Source organism: Mus musculus, chromosome 3, assembly GCF_000001635.26.
Source record: "Mus musculus strain C57BL/6J chromosome 3, GRCm38.p6 C57BL/6J".
NCBI lineage: Eukaryota > Metazoa > Chordata > Mammalia > Rodentia > Muridae > Mus > Mus musculus.
The window spans coordinates 35,318,322-35,337,699 of record NC_000069.6 but is presented as its reverse complement, the minus strand read 5'-3'; the positions used below and the strand labels follow the sequence as shown (position 1 = coordinate 35,337,699).

Here is a 19,378-nt window from a genome sequence, read left to right as displayed (position 1 = left end):
AAAGGCTTTTTGTTTATTCATTTGTTTCTTTCTCCAACTTTCTCTTGGAATTAGAATTTTAAGGTAAAGGTTTGCTTGATTAAGATTTATAACTACATTATTTTAAGTTAAACTTAGTTTTTACTAAACAAGGAGAACCAAAAGGAAATACAAGCTGGACAATTTTTTCCATGTATTTGATATCAGTAAGCAGCTTCTATTATCACACTACACATTTGGAGGCAGTTTGCCCAAGGTACTTATTTTTAAAATTCCAGGGTTGATGTACTTCAGTCTTTAGTAGCTAGCTACTCTCATCCACCTGGAAGCAGAGTGCCTATCCCGCAGAATGTCTAATGATCACAGGAATTCAGTCTCCTCAGCCGATGACCTCATTTTATCCATCAGGAAGCCAAGAACCCAAGCAGCCAAGCAACTTTCTTGTCCAAAGCTTCAGTGTGGGTCTACATCAGGATGTCAGGACAACATCCTCCATCACAGAAGGAAGCTTAGCCCAGACAAGGCCAGGTCTGGAAACCATGCATTCCGTTATCTGTGCTCTACTGAAGTAGGGGAATAGGAAATGCAAAGTTCTAGAAATCAACAATTTATAACTTCAAATCAATTTCATGATGGCATATTGTTCTGGGTCTTCCATCCATTTTCTTCTTATTGTCACCTCTTTCTGAACCTAGCTTAAAAGAGGGAGGCATGCGACTGGAGAGATGTCTCAGAGGTTAAGAGCACTGGCTGTTCTTCCAGAGGTACTGAGTTCAATTCCCAGCAACCACATGGTGGCTCACAACCACCTATAGTGAGATCTGGTGCCCTCTTTTGGTGTGCAGGCATGTATACAGGCAGAATATTGTATACATAGTGAATAAATAAATCTTTAAAAAAAAAGAGAGAGAGAGAGGGGGAGGGAGGCCTGTATGTGGGAAATGGTAAATGACAGGTTTGGTACCATCTGGAGCCTCTCTAGTACCCACTAAACAGGGCTAGTAGAATATGTCCTGTGGATAAGATGAATAGAACTTAGTCCATCTTCCTGAACTGTTAGTTACACTCTAAGATTTTAAAGCAACTAGGTAATGTGATTGCAGTACTTAGTGAGGGAAATTTCTTTTATGCTAAAATGAACATAGTCACATCGATGAGAGGAGAGGAGCAGGGATTATTAAGTCAAACTGGAGCATCCAAAGAAATCCTCCTTTGAAGAAAGGAGGGTTCAAACTCAGGCTCTGCCTGCCCGGGCCTTCATGATGAATATCTCATGTTCACATAGGTTCGCTCCTCTTTTTTTGAGACACTCGAGGCTCTCTGATGGATAGTAGCAAAAAAAAAAATTAGTAACGCTGTTTATAATTGTTCCGTTAAATGACATTGTTTGATGTAGGAAGCATACTGTTTGACTTTTTTCCACTGATAAATAATTTAAAATACTTGCTAATAGGTGCTTTAATACAACCAGTCTTGATGTTTATCTACAACCTTCAAACTTTAAGCCAATTTCAATAAGTAATGTTCTCGATTAGAAGTGAGGCACTCCAATGAATGCCAAGGAGGTCTTTGAAATGACGTGAGGGGTCTGTTTTATCCCCATAGGATGGTGACTGTTAACACTCCACTCTCAAATGTGGCGTTGTCATTAGGTACAGAAGCTGATCAGTCTTCCATGCGGCCCTCTCCAAATTCTGGGTGGTCTTGGCAACTATACCACATGAACTGTAACACACAATAGAATGGGTTAGGACTTTTTTTTTTTTTTCTTCCTAGTTTTAATTCTGAATCTTGCAACTCCTGTTGGTTGAAATTGAGTGAAACAATGAAGGCTTAGCTGATGTGTGGAAGCACAGTTCTTCACGAGTTAAGGAGTATAAATATTTCATAGTTTTGTTTTTATATGCGGGTTCTTTATTTACTCAGCCCAGCAAGCTTAGGCTGCAATGAGCATGGGGGTCCGGCGCTGGTTGTCTGCCTGCTTGTTAAAGAACTCTGAGAGAAGAGCAGCTCTAGTACCAGTTTTAGTGCTGACTATAGAGCTGAGAGAACCAGCCCTTAGAAAGTTTTGTTCGGCTGATCTGGAAGAATAGTGTACGGTTCCAGACTGGGTCTGTGGGATTAGGAAGTGGTAGTTGTTAGCCATCCTGTTAGAAACAGCACTCTTTTCAAACGCTGGGACTCAAGTGTTCCATGTATCTTAGGCTTATTTATAAAAACACCTTCAAGTGCCATAAATACAGTAAGCACTCAGAAGTAGCTATGGATTTGAATTTCATAAGAAACACAATTCCTTAGAAGCTTAGAATAGAAGGGGGATGGCCAGCTCTCTAACACTGGCTACATATATTGACTGGAAGGTGGTGATATGTGTGGTTTCTGTAGCTCAGGAAGAAAAAAAAATACCTCAGGAACCATTTTTAATGTCAAGAAAAGTATTCTTTTTGACAAAACTAACTTTGAGTAAATAAATTTAAATGATGGGGGTGGTGATGGTGACGATGACTGATATTTTCAGATATGAGGCCATTCAGAATGACAGGCAAGTTGTCTCTTACTTCTGGTGCATGAGTTGCAAGTCTATACAGAGTTTGGAAATTTCCAAATACAAAATCTGGGCCCACACAAAATTCAGACTGAAAATAAACTACTTTTCTTTCTGGTGCAGACAGTGCCCCCACCCCACCAGCCCAGCTCTCTCGCCCTTCCTTTATATATATATATATATATATTTTTTAATTTATTTATTTTTTGGTCAGTCTACACTCTTTTTCAGATCTGAAATCTTAAGGCTTGTTCTGTTCATCTTGGCCTTCTGTCTCTACCTTCCCTTTGGGGTGCTTTGGTTTCTTGCTGGCTTAGCCTTAATAAGTAATGTCAAGTTGCCCCTCCCTCTCTTCGCTCCCCTTTCTTCTCACCCCTCCTTCCTTCCTTCCTCCTCCTCTACCTCCCCTGGTCCACACTCCCCGCCCCCTTTGGTAGCCCCTGGGATGACACTTCCCATTGATGTGTCTGCCTCATTAACACTGCCGCCTTGGCTCAGTGGTGGGGGCAATCTGTCATGAGAAAACTGAAGAATGCACCCCATTTACATGCTGCTGTGCCAGAATGCAACTTCTTCTCAGCTGTTCTTTCTATAATTTCCCCTTGAGTATTCAACTTTCCCATGAAGTCCTAGAAATCATATTACAGCTCTCCAGCCCCACTGAAACGCTCCCTGTATTAGTTTGACATACTAGCTTCCTTCCCCAGCAACTTCAGAGTTATTTGCAAACAGAACAAATTAGTACATAAAAAACAGGTTTTGTCTCCTATTGTTTTGAAAAATGTAGGGCACAAGAATGAGCAGTGGCTCTTTGAAAGTGCAGGGGTACACATTATAAGTGCAAATGTATATTTATTACACATGTCCCAAAGAGGCCACTGCACTAATAAGTACTAGGCAACCCCTGCTTCCCCCTCATTGCTCCAGCAGAGCACATTTGGTACCCACCACAGAGGACTGGCTAGATGTGGCACTGGGTGTTTCTGTTGCTTCAGGGGCGGGAACTTCTCATATAACTCGCAATCTGCTTTGTAGCTTTTGGAGGAATACAATTTCATAAATGAACAAATTAATTTGGAGCAGATAACCACTTGATGATTAAGTAATGATTCTTATTGCATGGTTTTGTTTTGGTTTTTGGTTTTTGGGTTTTTTGTTTTTTTGGGTTTTTTTGCATTAAAAAGAGACCATTACAACTTTGGGTTACACAAACTGTTACCAAGACAAACATCTCCTAGAAATTATAATGCATATAATGTGCTTTCTGCCCAAGTGACCCTTCACTTCCCCACAGAGAGCTCAATCATTTTATTGCATTTGGATTAACAATTTATTACACACACTGATTATCTTTAGCCTTTTTAAAAAGATGTGTTACTGGTTTTAGTGTCATTATATGCAAATCAAGAGTCTTTACTTCCACATAGTTTTATCATTCTCATTCTAAAAACTGTAGGATTACGTTGTTTATTAGGTCACCTCTGGCCTGTTGTTCATGTGCACTTTTGGGTAAAAAGATGACACCCTTTTCAAAGTGCTTTAGTGATAACTACTTAACATTTTAATTGATTTCATGATCATTTGGAAGAAAAAAGGAATTCAGAATGAGAGAAACAGGAATTAGTCAATTTAAAGCTCACTGAGAACCAAAGCGATGTGAAATAACTTAGAGAAGCCCCTGTTCCAACCCCGAAGGGAAACAAAATTCTTAAACTGCAAACCTCTCATTGTGAGCGTTTCTCTCACAGGGTCCTTAGAGTTACACTGCAAATTTCTTTAGTTATAATTGACTGATTTTTTTTCCCTCCCTGAGGCCGACAGCCCGGATCTCCTGGCCCCACCACCCTCCTTCCAATGCGAGTTCATCTCAAACTGTTGTCTAACCTTCCCCTTAATCCATCTCATCTTGAGCTGATGGGAACTGCTTTCGTTCCTCTTGGGGAGGTAATGAAACAATCTTCTTATTCACTCGGTTCCTCGGGGCCAGCACCGTGCAGCAACAACAACAACAGAAAAAGCAAGCGCGCACCCTGATTAATGGCTGCTAATTAGCAATGTTAATGACCAGGTGTCCCGGAGCAGGCAGCTCCTCTCAGCAAGGAGCGGGCTCAATGAGGACCCTGCAAATCCTTTCCGTGACCCTTCCCCTCAGGCGGCAGTAAGGAAACTGCTCAGTATTCCCAGGAGAGGCCCAAGCAGGGACCCAGGCTTGGACCCAAGTCCCCAACCTTCCGTCTAGCGGGTCTTCCATGGATTAAAATTAACATTTCTGGCCCCCCAAAATGCACAAAGGTAATGAAGTGAGGCGATACACTCAAACTCTCATTTGTCAGGAGACTTTTTTTCCTCCCCTAAATGGAAGCTGTAGTTACTATTCACAGTTCCGTGTACATCTGTGCGCTGATCAGATATTAGCTCCTCTGTATCTTTTCAGTCTGGGCCTTTATTATTCCCGAGTAACTCATGGGAGGGGACCGTCTTTGCTATTCAGCACAGGTGACTGAATGGCCACAGCTCACCACAGCTGGAATCCTGCTCTGAAAGTGAGGCCATCTTGAAAATCGTTCCCTAGTTAGAACTGCAAATGCTATTAGCTTTGATTTTGGAGTCAGAGAATTATTGTACCTTTGAAACAAATCAACTGAACAAAACCAAGAGCTTTATACAAAGACCCCAAAATTATTTTTTACTAATTAGAGTAGGCTTCTTTTTTTATTGCTGACTAGAAGGTTGAGAAGTGACAAGTCTTTGCAGATAATTAACCATTGACTCTGTTGCCAATTGGTGACAGACTGATTCTGTCTATGAGTTACACAATTATTCATTTTCTCTCACTGCAAAATAACCTGTACTTTTTCTAAGAAGTGTGTGTGTGTGTGTGTGTGTGTGTGTGTGTGTGTGTGTGTGTATGTGTGTGTGTGTTGTTCAGATTGGAAGAAATTCACTGAAATGAAAGAAAGCATATCAAGTCACTTTTTTCTTTCCTCTTTTAAAACATGCTTTTTTTCATATCTATTTAGTTCTACATCTGTCTCTCTCAGGTTAGGAGAGCATCTTGGTTGATTTACAAATACTTTAAATGCGTTGTTAATGGAACTTACATTAGATACTATTGGGATATGTTTCTTTTTTTTTTTAAGAATATACAATTTTCTGGAATACAGCGCTGTTATAAAAGTTACAAACTTCTCATAGATGAGGAAATACAACCCATATACAACAATCCATAAGCGAGACTGAAAATGATTATTGTACGATATTGGGAATGCTGGATATGCCTATAGTGCTCCGATGAGAAGGTAGAGACAAAGATTGCAATTTTGAGGCTAACCTGGAGCTACATAGTTGTAAGATATCAAAACCAAGCTAAAACCTTGGGGATGGAGTTCGTTGGCAAAGTACTTGCCTAGTACTCAAGACCCTGGGCTCTATTTTTTTTTTTTTTTTTTGACACTCAACAATAGTGTGTGGGTGATGTGTGTGTGTGAAAAGTATCCCCTAACACACCAACACACACATACACATTTGTTATGTACAACCTGCTCAGACCCATTGAGAAACCACCAAACCACCATGTTGCCACGTTGCTAGTCATCTTTATATGCGGATACTTTTCACAGTGTTTCAGAAACTGCGTTTGACAATGAATGATCTAGCTCAATGTGTGAGATGCTCTACAATAGCGTATTATGACAGTAACTATTGAAGTAATAACTCTTCATTATCCAGGAATGGGTTGATGGAAATGTCAACAGTGAACCATTTGTGATGAGCGTTCCTAACCCTGAAGGAAATGCACGGGCGCCATCCTGGCTAGCCCTTCCTACACAATGGACTGAGGTTTTGTGGAGGACTGGATTATATCCCTCCCTCAGTACCTCACCCTGCTCTGCCTCCTCTTCGTAGACCACTGAACAGTCATAAGGAGCCAAAGAAAAGAGCTCACTAAAAGGCACAGTGTCCAATTAATTCACTCTTAGTGAAGAAGGGGGTAATATACAAGCTAAGCTTCACATAGGGCAGGTAGTGTTCTCTTCCCACCTGAGAACAGACAGTCCCTAGAACCATGCCTGGCATGTGACTCATGGGGACAGAGACCTGCCTTAGTAAATTCAGTCAGGACTTGTGGAAACCTTAAGATCTATCTCTTTCCTTTCATGGGCTTTCCCCTCTGTTTTTCAAAATAATAAGTCTGAAAAGGAATCCTGACACCCCTTCTCTCCCTCCCCCGTCCCCGCCCCCGCCCCCTGTACCTGACAGTCAAACATGTTGACTCTTAAGATTCTCACTTGGGACTTTCACTAACCAAAGCCCATCTGTCCATCTAAACTAATTTAAAGTATTTTACTTACTTATTTTACTCTTTTCTTTTTATGGCTTGACGTCTACTTGTAGATATAAATACACACCGGCTTAAGAACTGGATAAATACTCAGTGGCTGGAGGATTAGTCACATTTACTGTTAGTCAAAGTTAAGATGTATAGAGTTTAAGGGAAAGTGTAGGTGTTATTGCTCTTGCTTTTATTTTTTAGCTTAGAAAGTACAAATTTCTTCTAAAAGGTGAGTGATAATTAAGAGGAAAACATCTACCATCGGAATTAGCCAAAGAAGCAAGACCCCCCTTCCATGGCTTGTGCAGGGGCAGCTGCCCCTTGCCTCACCTACCTCTGGTGTTTCTCTTTTCAAGCGAGGCCACTTGGGTAAATTCAGCTTGTTATAAGAGCCAATGATGAAGGCTGTGCAGCCTTGGCCCTTTCCTTCATCTATCCACCCGTTGTTATATTAATTGCCTGATTGAAAAGCCCGTTTAAGCATTTCTCTGCAAGCCCATTGTCTGTTGAGTCAAATAACATGGGCATCCACACTTTACAAATCGGGGTTTAAGAGACAGCAAGAAGGGAAGTAGAACAGGCAACCAGGAAAACCCTGAGCAAGTATGCACAGGGAAAGGGATGGTAAATATTGATGTGGTCAATCAGTTAACAGGTATGGATCCTTACGTGTTCATCCTGGGCTGGGCTGCTTCACAAATAAAGAGAATAAAGATGTAAATATAATTTGTATTTATTTATTTTAGTAAATTACAGTTTTAAATTGAGAAATGAACATTGATGATGATGATGATGACAATGATGATGATTATTATGGGTTAGGTTTGTGGAGGCAAGAGCCTGGGACCCAAAGAAAGAACTATTCCCACTGGGTCCTTACTAAAGACACAGTAGCTGGGAAGCCCCAGCATCAGATCACACTGGCTAGCAGCCTCACCTCTCCAGGCCCTCCAGGTCTCTGCTTTACTCCATCTGCAGTACTTAGGCTGACAATGTTAGTGTTAGAATTAGCCAAAAGCTAGTGATGTCAAAGTCAGGAGACACGGTAGAGGGAAACACCGGGGATGGGGCCCCACCTTCAAGTGTCCTGGTGACCTAGAGGAAGTCTCCAAAGCTAGCCACAAGGATTGTGATCCTTATCTATAGGTCAGTAGAAATCTGTAGAGGGCCAATTAAAAGACCAGGGTTCAGTGAAGAAGCGATACAGACGAGGCAAAGGCATCAACCAACGTCTAGCTCATGAGTGGAGGAACGTCTGTTCCTCTAAGGCATGCCTTGGGCATGCAAAGCATATTTTTGTTGTTGTTGTTACTCAAGCTTTATTTGATATCCGAAAATGTTATATCCATTTTTTTTTTTTTTTTTGGTCTGACCCAAGGGCTTTGCCTATGCAAACCTCTCGCTGAGCTACATCAGCTTTCTCTTTCTTTCAGTAGCACTGGAGGTTGAACCTGGGGCCTTTGCACAGGCTAAGTACATGTTCCACCACTGAGCCATTTCCCCAGCCCCGTTAAGGCTCAGTGTTTTCTAGACTGGCTCTGGACTTTTAAACTTCCTAGTTCAGCCTCCCGATTAGCTGGAATAATAGGCCCATGCCACCTTAGCTGACTTGCAGTCTAAGTTTTATTTCAAAGTTTTCCGATGTTGATATCTTGGCCTAGTGTATGTTTTTTGGAAAATTAGGTTTGTGGTTTTGAAATAGGAGTACAGCCATAGGTTTTGAAAGTCCGAGCTAAAGAAATGAAGTGGCTATCAACTCTGTGGTGGCTACTATGTCAAGGGTTCTGGACACTGTAATGAATCCTTATAATTTCAAAATAAAGTAGTGTTATTTATGAATTCTGAACACAGAGGTTCAAAAAGTCAAATAATCAGGCCCAGATCCCAAATCTCATCACCAGGCACGGCAGCGTGGGTCCCACGACACCAGGCAGAATGTCCTGTTGTTGCCGTTCACTGCTGTCTGACACAGTTTAGGAAACTTATTGTTGATGCTCTTTTCCTTTGGGGGATATATGAACCCTGAGTCGGGTGAAGTTGTTATTTGTCACCCATGTGCTTCCGGATCCCCTAGTTTATGTGTATATGAGTTCTAGTGGTTAGTTATATGTTTAGTCGTCATGATACATTCTTCTGATATAGGTATTGGTTGTCTAGAAAGGCAGGACCAGGTACTGAGATACTTGACTAAACTCTTTGAAACATCAAAGAGGAAGTTTTAAATTAAGTAAAGATCTTCGCATCTAAGAAAAACCCAGAAAGGAATATGATGGCTGAAAGTCTTAAACCAGATCCTTGTAGTCTTATATATCTCAAAACCTATTTTAATAAGGGTTCTTAAACACCTTAACTCCCCTCCTAGCCTACCACCCACCAGAGGTAGTAGAAAAGAAAGGTTAGTAGGGCAATGGATGGTTTGGACCTGCTTAGAAATAGTTCTTTGGGGGCAATTCCATTCTATGTCTGTCAGGATACCAGCAGTCCAATTCGAAAGTGTCACCAAACACGAATGAGCAACTGTGGCATGATATGGAAGAAACCACCAGGCCTCTGCAAAATTGGCAGGAGTCAGCTGGAGTGACCAGGAGCAGCCAGGATGCTGGGAGTTCTCTGCCACAGCTCTCTCGATTAACTGGAGATCAGTGAAGACAGGAGACCAATGACAGCTAGCCATGCAAGTGCTCCATCACTGATGAGTCCCACTTATATTCTTTCCAAACATCACGTGTCCTCCTATGGGTCTTGCTTCAGCAAAATGTCACATGAATCTACCTCAGCAAAATACCACATGATTTTACATCACATGAGGCCACCAGAAACTTTCACTTCAGGTCCTAGTTAGAAGTCTCGAGACTTTCTCACATGTCTTTCACAGTAATCCCTGCCCCCCCCCCTTCTTCTTCACCACCACCACCACCACCACCATCATAAAGCATGTCTCTCATTGTCTGGGATGCCCTAACTAGGCTAGGTGATGACCTATCTTCTCATTGTCAAAAAGCTTAAAAGGAAGAAAATTCTTGAGATACCTGTAAGGGGCCATGCAGGGTTCCCAGCCAGCCATGGTCATTGGAGTCCTTTGTGTTCTCCTACCGTAGGTCCATAGGTCTGTCATGGTCCAGGCGATTTCCAGGAGCTATGTTCCCATCACCTTGAGGTCTTGCCTTAGCATCTTCAAAGTACTCATCTGAGACCTCTAAGAGGTCTCTTTGTATCGAAAAGCCTTCAGCATTGCATTTCCAAAGAACAGTGGGAGAAATTGTCACATGTTGTGGATATAAAAGTGTGCCATATTCACTGAAAAAAAAAAAAAGTGTGCCTCTTGGAACCTCAGATGCACTGTCCTGAGAATCTTGGAAATAAAACCTTGGAACCCCTCTGAAGAGATCTCACAGACACACACACACACACACACACACACAGGGAGAGAGAGAGAGAGAGAGAGAGAGAGAGAGAGAGAGAGAGAGAGAGAGAGAGAGAGAAGACCATTTCATGGTTTCAAGACTTTATTATCGTAGAAGGTCCTTAACAAAAGAAAGCTTAATGGCAGACACAGGTTTGAATACCTAGCAAATCAGTAATAATAATAGCATCTAATTGCCCGTGACTACAAATGTGGTAGGTACTACTCTCATCCTGTTAAAAGTGTAGACCCACTGAAGTGGATGGCATAGTATCACCGGTGGATAGGGAAATGGGGTGAGCGACGTTAAGAACTACGGGATTTGTGTTAATAAGGAAGGAAGATCACAGCAGTGGCTGAGTGTGCTTTGGTTTGGGTGTGTAACCAGCATTCCACATGAGACAGACAGTCTTACAGGGCTGCTCAGGAGACAGTTTTGAGAGCATGGTACTGACTGGAAAGGGAGGTATGGAAAGGTTGGTCTTACACCGAGTGGCACTTCCCTTTATGGGCTGACTCTCCATGTTGACACAGATGTCTATAAAATAGTGATCATAGATACATCGTACATGTCTATACAACAATGCTGTCCACCAGTCACATTTAGCGCGTTTCCATCCATATGTGCCCATTTATGACAGCAGCAGTCTGACTCACTCCCAGCCAGTGAGAAGGAAGGGGCTCCTGTCCTGGGACAAGGACAGGAACTGCATAATTCTGCTGGTAACACTTCCTGCTCTGACCACAACTCAAGGAGAAACACATTGGTTATGAGCAAAGCCAAATGGGAGAGATGTGATAGTTTTGAAATTTTTCCAGTTTGTAAAGCAGGGTTTAAAGCTCTACGGATGTTATGAGGAGATCCCGCGGCCAGGACTTCATGTTTGACTTAAAGACCAGCAATCAGATTCCGGTTACTTTACCCGTGGAAATAAAAATCCTCTCTAATATGCTTACTCGACGCCTTCCCAAATGGCATTTCATTACCAATCCATCTCCATTAATGCCACAAAGGATGACGACGGCCCACAGTGAAAACCACATCCTCACTGGCCACATTACCATGTCACGCCCTGAACACTGCTTTCTTGGTATCTTCCTGAGAGTGGCTTAGTCTTGTGTGTGGGACCTGAGTTTAGTGACTACACAAGAACTTAAAAGGTGCTAACTCTCAAGTTACAATTTTTTAAATAAAGAAAAATAGTATTAAAAGCAGAATTAACGTTGCATTGTTAATGAAGTCCTTTCGTTCTCAAGTAGCGCTAATTCTAAGGGTCAGTTCATTTTCTAATGTCTAATGAGAGATTTTTAAAATATTAAGTATGATCTCATGATTTTTTTAAAAATGCAAATACAGCTAATAGTTTAGTTTAAAATGCTTTTCAGATTAAGTTATTACATTAAAAACATGTTATTATTATCTTTGGATCTGTTGGAGCACTAACTTACTAAATTGTCTTGTTCTATATAGTGTATTACTGTAATGATCATGTCTGAAAATTTCCCCTTTGATCCCCAATAGCTATGCTCTTGCATTTCCTAACCCTGTGCCCACCTTAAACCTCTGTACCATAATGGAAAGTTTCTGAACACAGGCTGACCCAGACCAGAGAGAATTTTTCAGTATTTAGACCAATATTCATTTGCCTTGAGGGACTGCTATATTTGGAGTGTGACTACTTGGTTGTGTGTGATATTCATATAGATGTAGATGTAGACATAGATATAGGTATACTTTTTGAGACAGAGTTTCTCTGTGTAGCCCTGGCTGCCCTGGAACTCACTCTGTAGACCAGGCTGGCCTCGAACTCACAGAGATCTGCTTGGTCGACAATGCCCAGCAAACTGCTTGTATCCCCACAACCCCCTTCTTGAGTTGTCATTTCTATGTTGGAAGCAACTTTAGAAATCTCAGACACTCCAAATTATACCTCTACAGCTCACAGATCCTGTCAGAGTTGGGATTTGTACCCCAGGACTCTCTTTTTTATTTATTTATTTATTTATTTATTTATTTATTGAGACAGGGTTTCTCTGTGTATCCCTGGCTGTCCTGGAACTCACTCTGTAGACCAGGCTGGCCTCAAACTCAGAAATCCACCTGCCTCTGCCTCCCGAGTGAGGACACTCTTTAAAAGTTAGCAATGGTCTAAGCTGTTGATTTATCTCTCAGTTGCATCTCAAGAACACCAAGTCTTGGTTTAATAAAAATTTAAACCACTTAAGAAATGGATGGCTATCTCCCTTTGCATACCTGTTGGCTGTGGAAGTTAAAATCCTACTTTTTCCGATAAGGCACAAGAATTGCTTAAACAATACATAGGTGCTGTGTTCACAGGTGAGACTAGAAGAACGGAAGCCTTTAGAATGATGAAGTTCCGTATCTTTGGCTGTCCATGGAGAAAATGAGAGCTTAAAGGAGTGTCACAGGGCCACACACTGTAGGGAGCCTCTACTCCAGGAGCCGTGACCTCTAGATGATCTTCATATTCCTCTTATTTCTAGTGCAGTGCACACTTCCCAGGGGACAGTCAGGTGTTCAAACAATGATCCAAATATGGTTGAGCCTGTTGACTCTTGTTCTAATTGCTGTATAGGTGGTTGAGACATTAACAAAGCATAAATATTTGCCAAAGAATCATGAGTAAACTCAGCTGGACATAAACTTTGATATGCAAATGATAGAAAAGTATGAAACACGGAAAAAAAGAGTTTCTTTTCATTTTGTTCCTTTTATACTTTTGAAAAGTAAGCGATAAGTGCACAGGGAGACAAGCCTTGTGAGAAAACGGCCCTCTTCCCAGAGTCTCCTAGCTCTGGGATACTGCCTCGGAAGTGGGGCCTTGATAATCCTTGCAAAGAATAATGAGAAGGAAAAAAAAAAAACCTGCTTGCTGACAGCAACCTCCAGACAAATGAAAACCTGGACGGTGCCCTGAGAGTTTTAGGTAATCCAGGCTCATAATTTGATTTGAGAAGAGCTACTCCAGGCTACTGTGTAATTACAGCAGCATTCAGCAGGCTGGCTTCGGCTGGCCTCGGCGAGTTCTCCTTCATCGCCCTTTATACCAAAGCTCCTGTTGATGAGAGGGCGGAAACAGTCAGTGCAAAAGAAGTAATTAGCAGGCGGGAACCGCTACCACTGTTTGAGGCTAACACGCGGTCTTTATTGGTACTTATTAAGTAGATGTCTAGAGACCGAGGGAAATATTGCAAGCCACAAACATGAAGAAGAGTGTGGGAACAAAAAGGATAGAGGGAACTTTTAAAAGCAACTTATCTATTTTATATTTTACAAACCTGATCCCAAGGCTAGTTTCCGAAAGGATATTAAGCCTCCAGCTCCCGTCTGTCACAGTGCATGACCGGCTCACATCAATCACCATGCAAGGCAGCCTAGAGCATGAGTTGAACTCCTTCGGTGTTCTCTTTTCTCTTCCCTTTCTGATTTACTCTATTATCATGGGAGTTGACTTGAAAAATATTTTGGACAGCTGCTTTTTTGAGTTTGGGTTGTAGTTAAACCCACCAGCAGGGGGAGTCGGGGAGACTAGCAAACCTTGGCAGAGTCCAGCCTCTCTAGGATCCAGCTACGGAGCTGTTTTTTGTGGACACTTGTGAAGAAGCAAGAAACAGAACAGGCAAGAGGAAGGAAACAGGAGAGCTCTGAAGGGTTTGAAATCCTAGTTTACGGTGTTGAAGGTGGGCGAAAAGTAGCCTACAGTTTCTGCCTGCGGAATGACTGTATTCTTGCTTCTGCTGGCTTGTTTGAAAACAGGTCACAAATTCTGTCCTCCTGCAGGCTACAGTCCTTGCCCTGGGGGTGGGGGTTGGGGTTGGGGGTGCACAGCTTTCATCTTCTTGTTCTTGCCCCGTTTGGGGTATGTGGGTACCAAGGTGCGCAAGACTGCGGAGCTTGGAGCTGTCCCAAATAGATGCCCTGCACCTGATTCTGACCTAGTCTTCATCCTCAAATGGCCGTCCAATTAAAGGTGTGATGGCCACTTCCGCTCCCTTAGCAGGAAACAGTTTCCAATATGCACAGCGACTTTAAAGTCAGCCAGCTTAATGGAAGTATGGAAGGTTGCAGAGAGAATTGCATACCTGGGCTTTGTTTTTAAGAGAGTGATGGAAGGGACTGTGGACAGAGGGCCACAGTTTGGGGCGGTGGGGGACCGTGGGCAGTTGCTGTGCGGTAGAGTGGCATTTATATTGCAGTACACAGCGATCATCCTTGGGAAAGTACAGTCTTGTTGACAGCCTACTTTTAGTGTTCACTGGAGGCTTATGCACTCCTATTTTGTTTGTGACTCTCCTCCCATCTCTTAGCAACCACTCACAGCACAGAATCACAAGTAAAATCTCATGGGCACTGACATTGAAGAAAGTGTTTGCTTTGGAACTTAAGTGCATGCTTGGAAAGGGTGAGGGACAGATGATGTCTCAGGCAGACTGAAGGCTGCACATGTTGGTGATCAGACACTTGGTAAGTGTCAACTGGGGGACTTAATTGGCCTCAGAACACAGGGGAAGGTGACACCCAAAGTGCACACGGTACTTGGTGCTCTGTTACCTTTTGGGAATATCAGTAAATATAGGAGATGTTTATCATGAAGTTTTTTTTTTTTAAATAGACGTTATATGTTCAAATAGTTTTATTTTAGGGTCAACTTCACAGTCACAGACTTCCATCAACAGCCCAGTTCTGCGATGAGTGAAAACCTCCAAAATCCCAAGTCACAAATACTCACTCAGAAGTCCACAATGTAGCGTTTCCACCTTTGCTTTCTACCCTGCTGCCATTTTTACATCTGTGTCTCCTTCGTCAGTCATGGTGCTCCACGTGTTCCTCTTCTTGAACACAGCTCTTCTCGTCAGCCTTGGGGATCATGGGTGGCATAGCATTATGACCTTTTGGGCAGGGTGGCTGGAGAAGCCCTGAGATCTTCTGAGTAGCTCTTGACATCCTCATGTCTAATTAATCCAAGTCAGGAGTTGTCTCCACTTGTTACCAGTTTCAGGATACAAATGGAAGAAACTGAAATTTGTTTCACTAATTATTAATCTTTGGGTAAATATTAGAATCCCATTACAATTACACCCCCCCCACACACACAGAGAGAGAGAGAGAGAGAGAGAGAGAGAGAGAGAGAGAGAGAGAGAGAGAGAGATACACGGCTGAGACTGAGAATCCTGGCAGTTCAGAAACGTGGCAGCTGGCAAGACAGGATAGAAAGAACACAATCCACCCTGCCAGGCTCCTTTTCACATGGTTTCTTTGTGATATCAGGCTGAGGAATAATGAGCAACCATGGATAGGCAGAGTGGAGACCCTGTCTACTTAAACCTGTAAGCAGGGCTTCCAAAAGCAACTCCTCAGGATGCCTCTCTTCTATAAAATTCTACTTTCTCTGGAGAGTAAATATTTGATGATGTTTTTAAAGAGCTGTTCAAGAATTTAATGCTTTGATGAGAAATTCTGTTCCTACTTCATTGCCCACCTCAACCCCCAGAAGTTCTTTTGCTTCTATGTGTAGACTGTAGCTCACAGCTGATCAGTATGCTTTGTAGTGACAGTATCCACTGGCAGTCTAGATGGCTGAACAACAACAACCAAAAAAAAAAAAAATCTCTTAAGCAAGCCATCAAGTTATAATATGTACTCAGGGCCAACCCAGTAAAAAGCAAAAGTAACTACTGCATGGTTTTCCCAATCAAGAAAGACATCATCTTTACTTGATTGGGAATGTAACCACAGATATCCCAGAGTCCTACTCAAACATATGTCTAGCCCTTAGTGTCCCTCCTAGATGCTTTTGAGGCTTGCTCCCCTCTTGAGGGCAGCCTGCACCCTCTTTGGCTGCCATCTGAAAGATGCATACATGAATTATCTCCTGAGAGACTCAAGAGTGAGCTTAAGGAGGAGCTATTCATCTATACTGCCTGCAGCCACGGCACTTGACCCAACTGAATCTCCTGCTAGAACTGCCTGGTGTGCTGCTGCCAGATGCCTTCAGAACTCAAACAACAACAAAACATACTTCCAGCTGTTTGGGTGGAGACTAAAGGACACGTTTCAAATTCACAGCCCTAGTCTTTTCTGGCTGGTAGATCCTAGCTTTGATAGGGCACTATGGTCGCCGTATGGCTCTGTGTAAGCAGCCCACGCTGATTCACTGAGCCACTGGAGCATCCCATGGCCCTGTACTTAGTATAAGCATTTGGTGACAAGCTGGCCTGATAGAGACAGAAAACACCTCCCTTCAGAGCAGCTAATCCCCACCAGCTGTTCAGGTCTGTTTCTTACTAAGCAAGTCACCCTGGTTGATCTTGTAAAAGCAGCTTCTGACAGCGAATGGAGGTCACATTTTTGGACATGTGTCTGTACTGTCATTGGCCTCGCAGAGACTCTGGCTTGGAGGTCTATGTATATGAGCCCTGCCATCCTTTCTGGAGCAGAGGCAAAGTACACACCCCAACCGCCTTGTAAAAGCAGTACATCTAATCACATAATGCCTCTATAATGTGGTTTTTTTAGTTAAGTGACCCACAGGATATTAATTTGGTGGTAACAGCTCCCAAGGGATGTGGTACTGGCAGACACTTCAAGAGCAGGGAGCACCACTATTAGATGTGATGTTCATTTCATCTGAACATATGGAAAGCACAACAAGCCATGAGAGCTCTGTGCTTGCTATATTGTTCCTAGACCTGCCATAAATAAGGATCTCTTAAAAAGCAGCCAATTAATAAATGTGCATCGAATTACAGTGTTTAAATATTCCATAATATGGGCCTTTCCCCCTTCGCCTACATTCCCACTCCTTCGGGGGCCTCTTCGTTATTCAAGTTGTTATAACATTTCCCACTGCACGGCGCATCTCAGTTTTGTTGTTGTTGATTGAGTTATTTGGTTGGTCTGCTGCCTTAAGAGAGAGAGAGGGGGGAAAAAAAGACAGAAAGAAAAAAATCTGTAAGCTATAAAATGCATCTTCTTTCTTCCTTTGTCTGGGCATTAGACTCTGGCTTGGCACTAGAACCCCACCCCAAACCTCCCACCAAGAGTCTGTCCTGTTTCTATAGGCTCCTACATGCTCAGCTGTACCTCTTTTGAAATGATGCCCAAATCCAGCAGTGTTTACATAAGCAAAAGGGAGTTCATGCAGCAGAGAGTTCCACCATCGCACCTTACACTTTGTTTGTAGCTGAGCTTCTATTTTTCTAACGTGATGGTTTCATCCAGCTCTGACAACAAATTTCTTTAAGAGATTATACACCCAGAGTGAACTTTTTTTTTTCCCTGCCAAGAATTATGGCACACCTGGAAGACCTAAATCATTTTTATCTGTGTGTTAGAAGCTTTTCATATTGAAATTGCTTATCTTGAACTGGACCCATGTCTTAAGGGGAGCAGCAGTCAGATGTGTGTTTGTGTGTGTGTGTATATATATACTGGGATCATGAAATAATATATCCAAGGTGGATTTATTTCTCATCAGTCACTATAGAACACTATCCCCAGGACTGCCTCACCTCTTCCATGCCTGCTTCCCGAATTACATATCTGAGCGTGGCTGTGTGCTTTCTACAGAGAGCTCACACCAGTTCTCACACTGATTCCTCTTCATGTTTGATACAGTCCCCAGTTGGTTAAGGAGATCTCCGGCCCCATATCTTTTGCGTGTACTTGACACTATACACACTTTGGTGAGGGAAATGATAAAGCTGTTATGAGCCACCCCTATCCCCCACAAAGATGTGTTTGATAATCATATGATATATTTTGAGAGAGGGAAATACTTACAACGACTCAGGGAGTGTCACAGCATTGGATCAATTGACTTAAAAGGAAAAAAAAGTCACTCCGAGTTTATTCTGAAGTTTGCAGACCAGTCTATTTCCTGTCAGTTGTCAAGCTGTCAGAGCAGATTGTCAGGCTCAACACAGGAGTATAAAGAGTGGCATTATTAGTTGCAAAAGTTGTTATACATATATGCTAACACATCAGCTAATGTTGTTCATGTTTGGAATTAGTTACATGAAATTAAGGAAAAATCCCTTCAAGTTTTTCTGTGACGTTTGAGCTCCCGGTTTTGCCAGAAAACCCACATCTGCTTGGTTTCCTGATCTCTGTCCCTCCCCCATTAGGCTAGGCTATACCAAGGGTTCCTAGCCAAACTGGTTCTGTTTATTCTTGTCAAACAAGGCGAATTTCTCCTGTTGGTTGTCTCTGCTACTAGAGTCAGCATTTTAAAGGCCAAAAGTTCCCATAGTGACAAATGCCATGTGGATAAACATTTATTTTGTTTGGACAAAATCCCTGTGAGACTAAGAAAAGGATTAGAAAAATCATGGATAAGTCAGCACATTTATTTCTATGACTTTGCAGGCAAGCCAAGGATGACAGTGTGATATTCCAAATGATATTTAATAAGAGAGCAGAGAAAAACAAAACACAAGCGCATTAAAACATATTGGCTGTTAAATTAACATATAAATAATTTAATCTCCCAAATTACTATTTTCTGTTACAATGGTTTAATTTTACACAAATGTTACTAAATTCTGTCCCAGGTGTAGATAAAGTCATTCCGTTTCTTTAAGAAGTTCAAATTTCCTGATAAGCAGACGTCAAACCAAGAAACAAGCAGAATTAGTAGACAGTCTAATGAATGACGGGGAAAGTTGTATCTACCCTATCCTCTCGTTCCCACACACTCTGGTTACCTCATTACCTGCCCTGGGAATTTGGGGGCCAATTGGGCTGAAGAGCTTGGGTCAGGTGACCAAAACATCAAAATGTGTCTGAAACTCTACCTGACAGATGGGGTTTCAGCGGGGCCTCTGGATAGCTGACTCCTGCGGAGCTGCTGTGCAATTTTCGTATTTGATTTCACGTTTGCTTTCAGGCTTAGCCTTTGGTTCCCCAGCCTGACTGCCGAAGCAAACTCGTTGATGTGGGTTTTCTGTGCAGGTGCGTGGGCTAAATTATTTCCTGTACTCCACACTGCACCGCCTTACGCAATAACTAAGAAAACAAACTAAAACAAAAACTGGTCCGTTGCGATCGACTGGTTTTCAAAGGCAGAGGGGGAAATTCTAGCGTGTTCCTTTTCTT

The 19,378-nt window shown here is 42.3% G+C and overlaps 1 long non-coding RNA gene across 6 annotated transcripts; it reads right to left on the bottom strand.

Moving 5' to 3' along the window:
* Window positions 1–8,222: 8,222 nt before the first annotated feature.
* On the bottom strand, window positions 8,223–19,263 carry Gm35425. 6 transcript variants are annotated; one of them, XR_880763.2, is made up of 5 exons: window positions 17,075–19,263; window positions 15,012–15,139; window positions 12,515–13,337; window positions 9,887–10,154; window positions 8,223–9,489 (listed from the first exon to the last, which is right to left on the bottom strand). It is a non-coding gene; the product is annotated as a predicted gene, 35425 (long non-coding RNA). The 6 variants fall into 6 exon arrangements; XR_880760.2 differs by having other exon boundaries at window positions 15,012–17,182; window positions 17,794–19,263; XR_880764.2 differs by having other exon boundaries at window positions 15,012–17,186; window positions 18,065–19,263.
* Window positions 19,264–19,378: the final 115 nt, after the last annotated feature.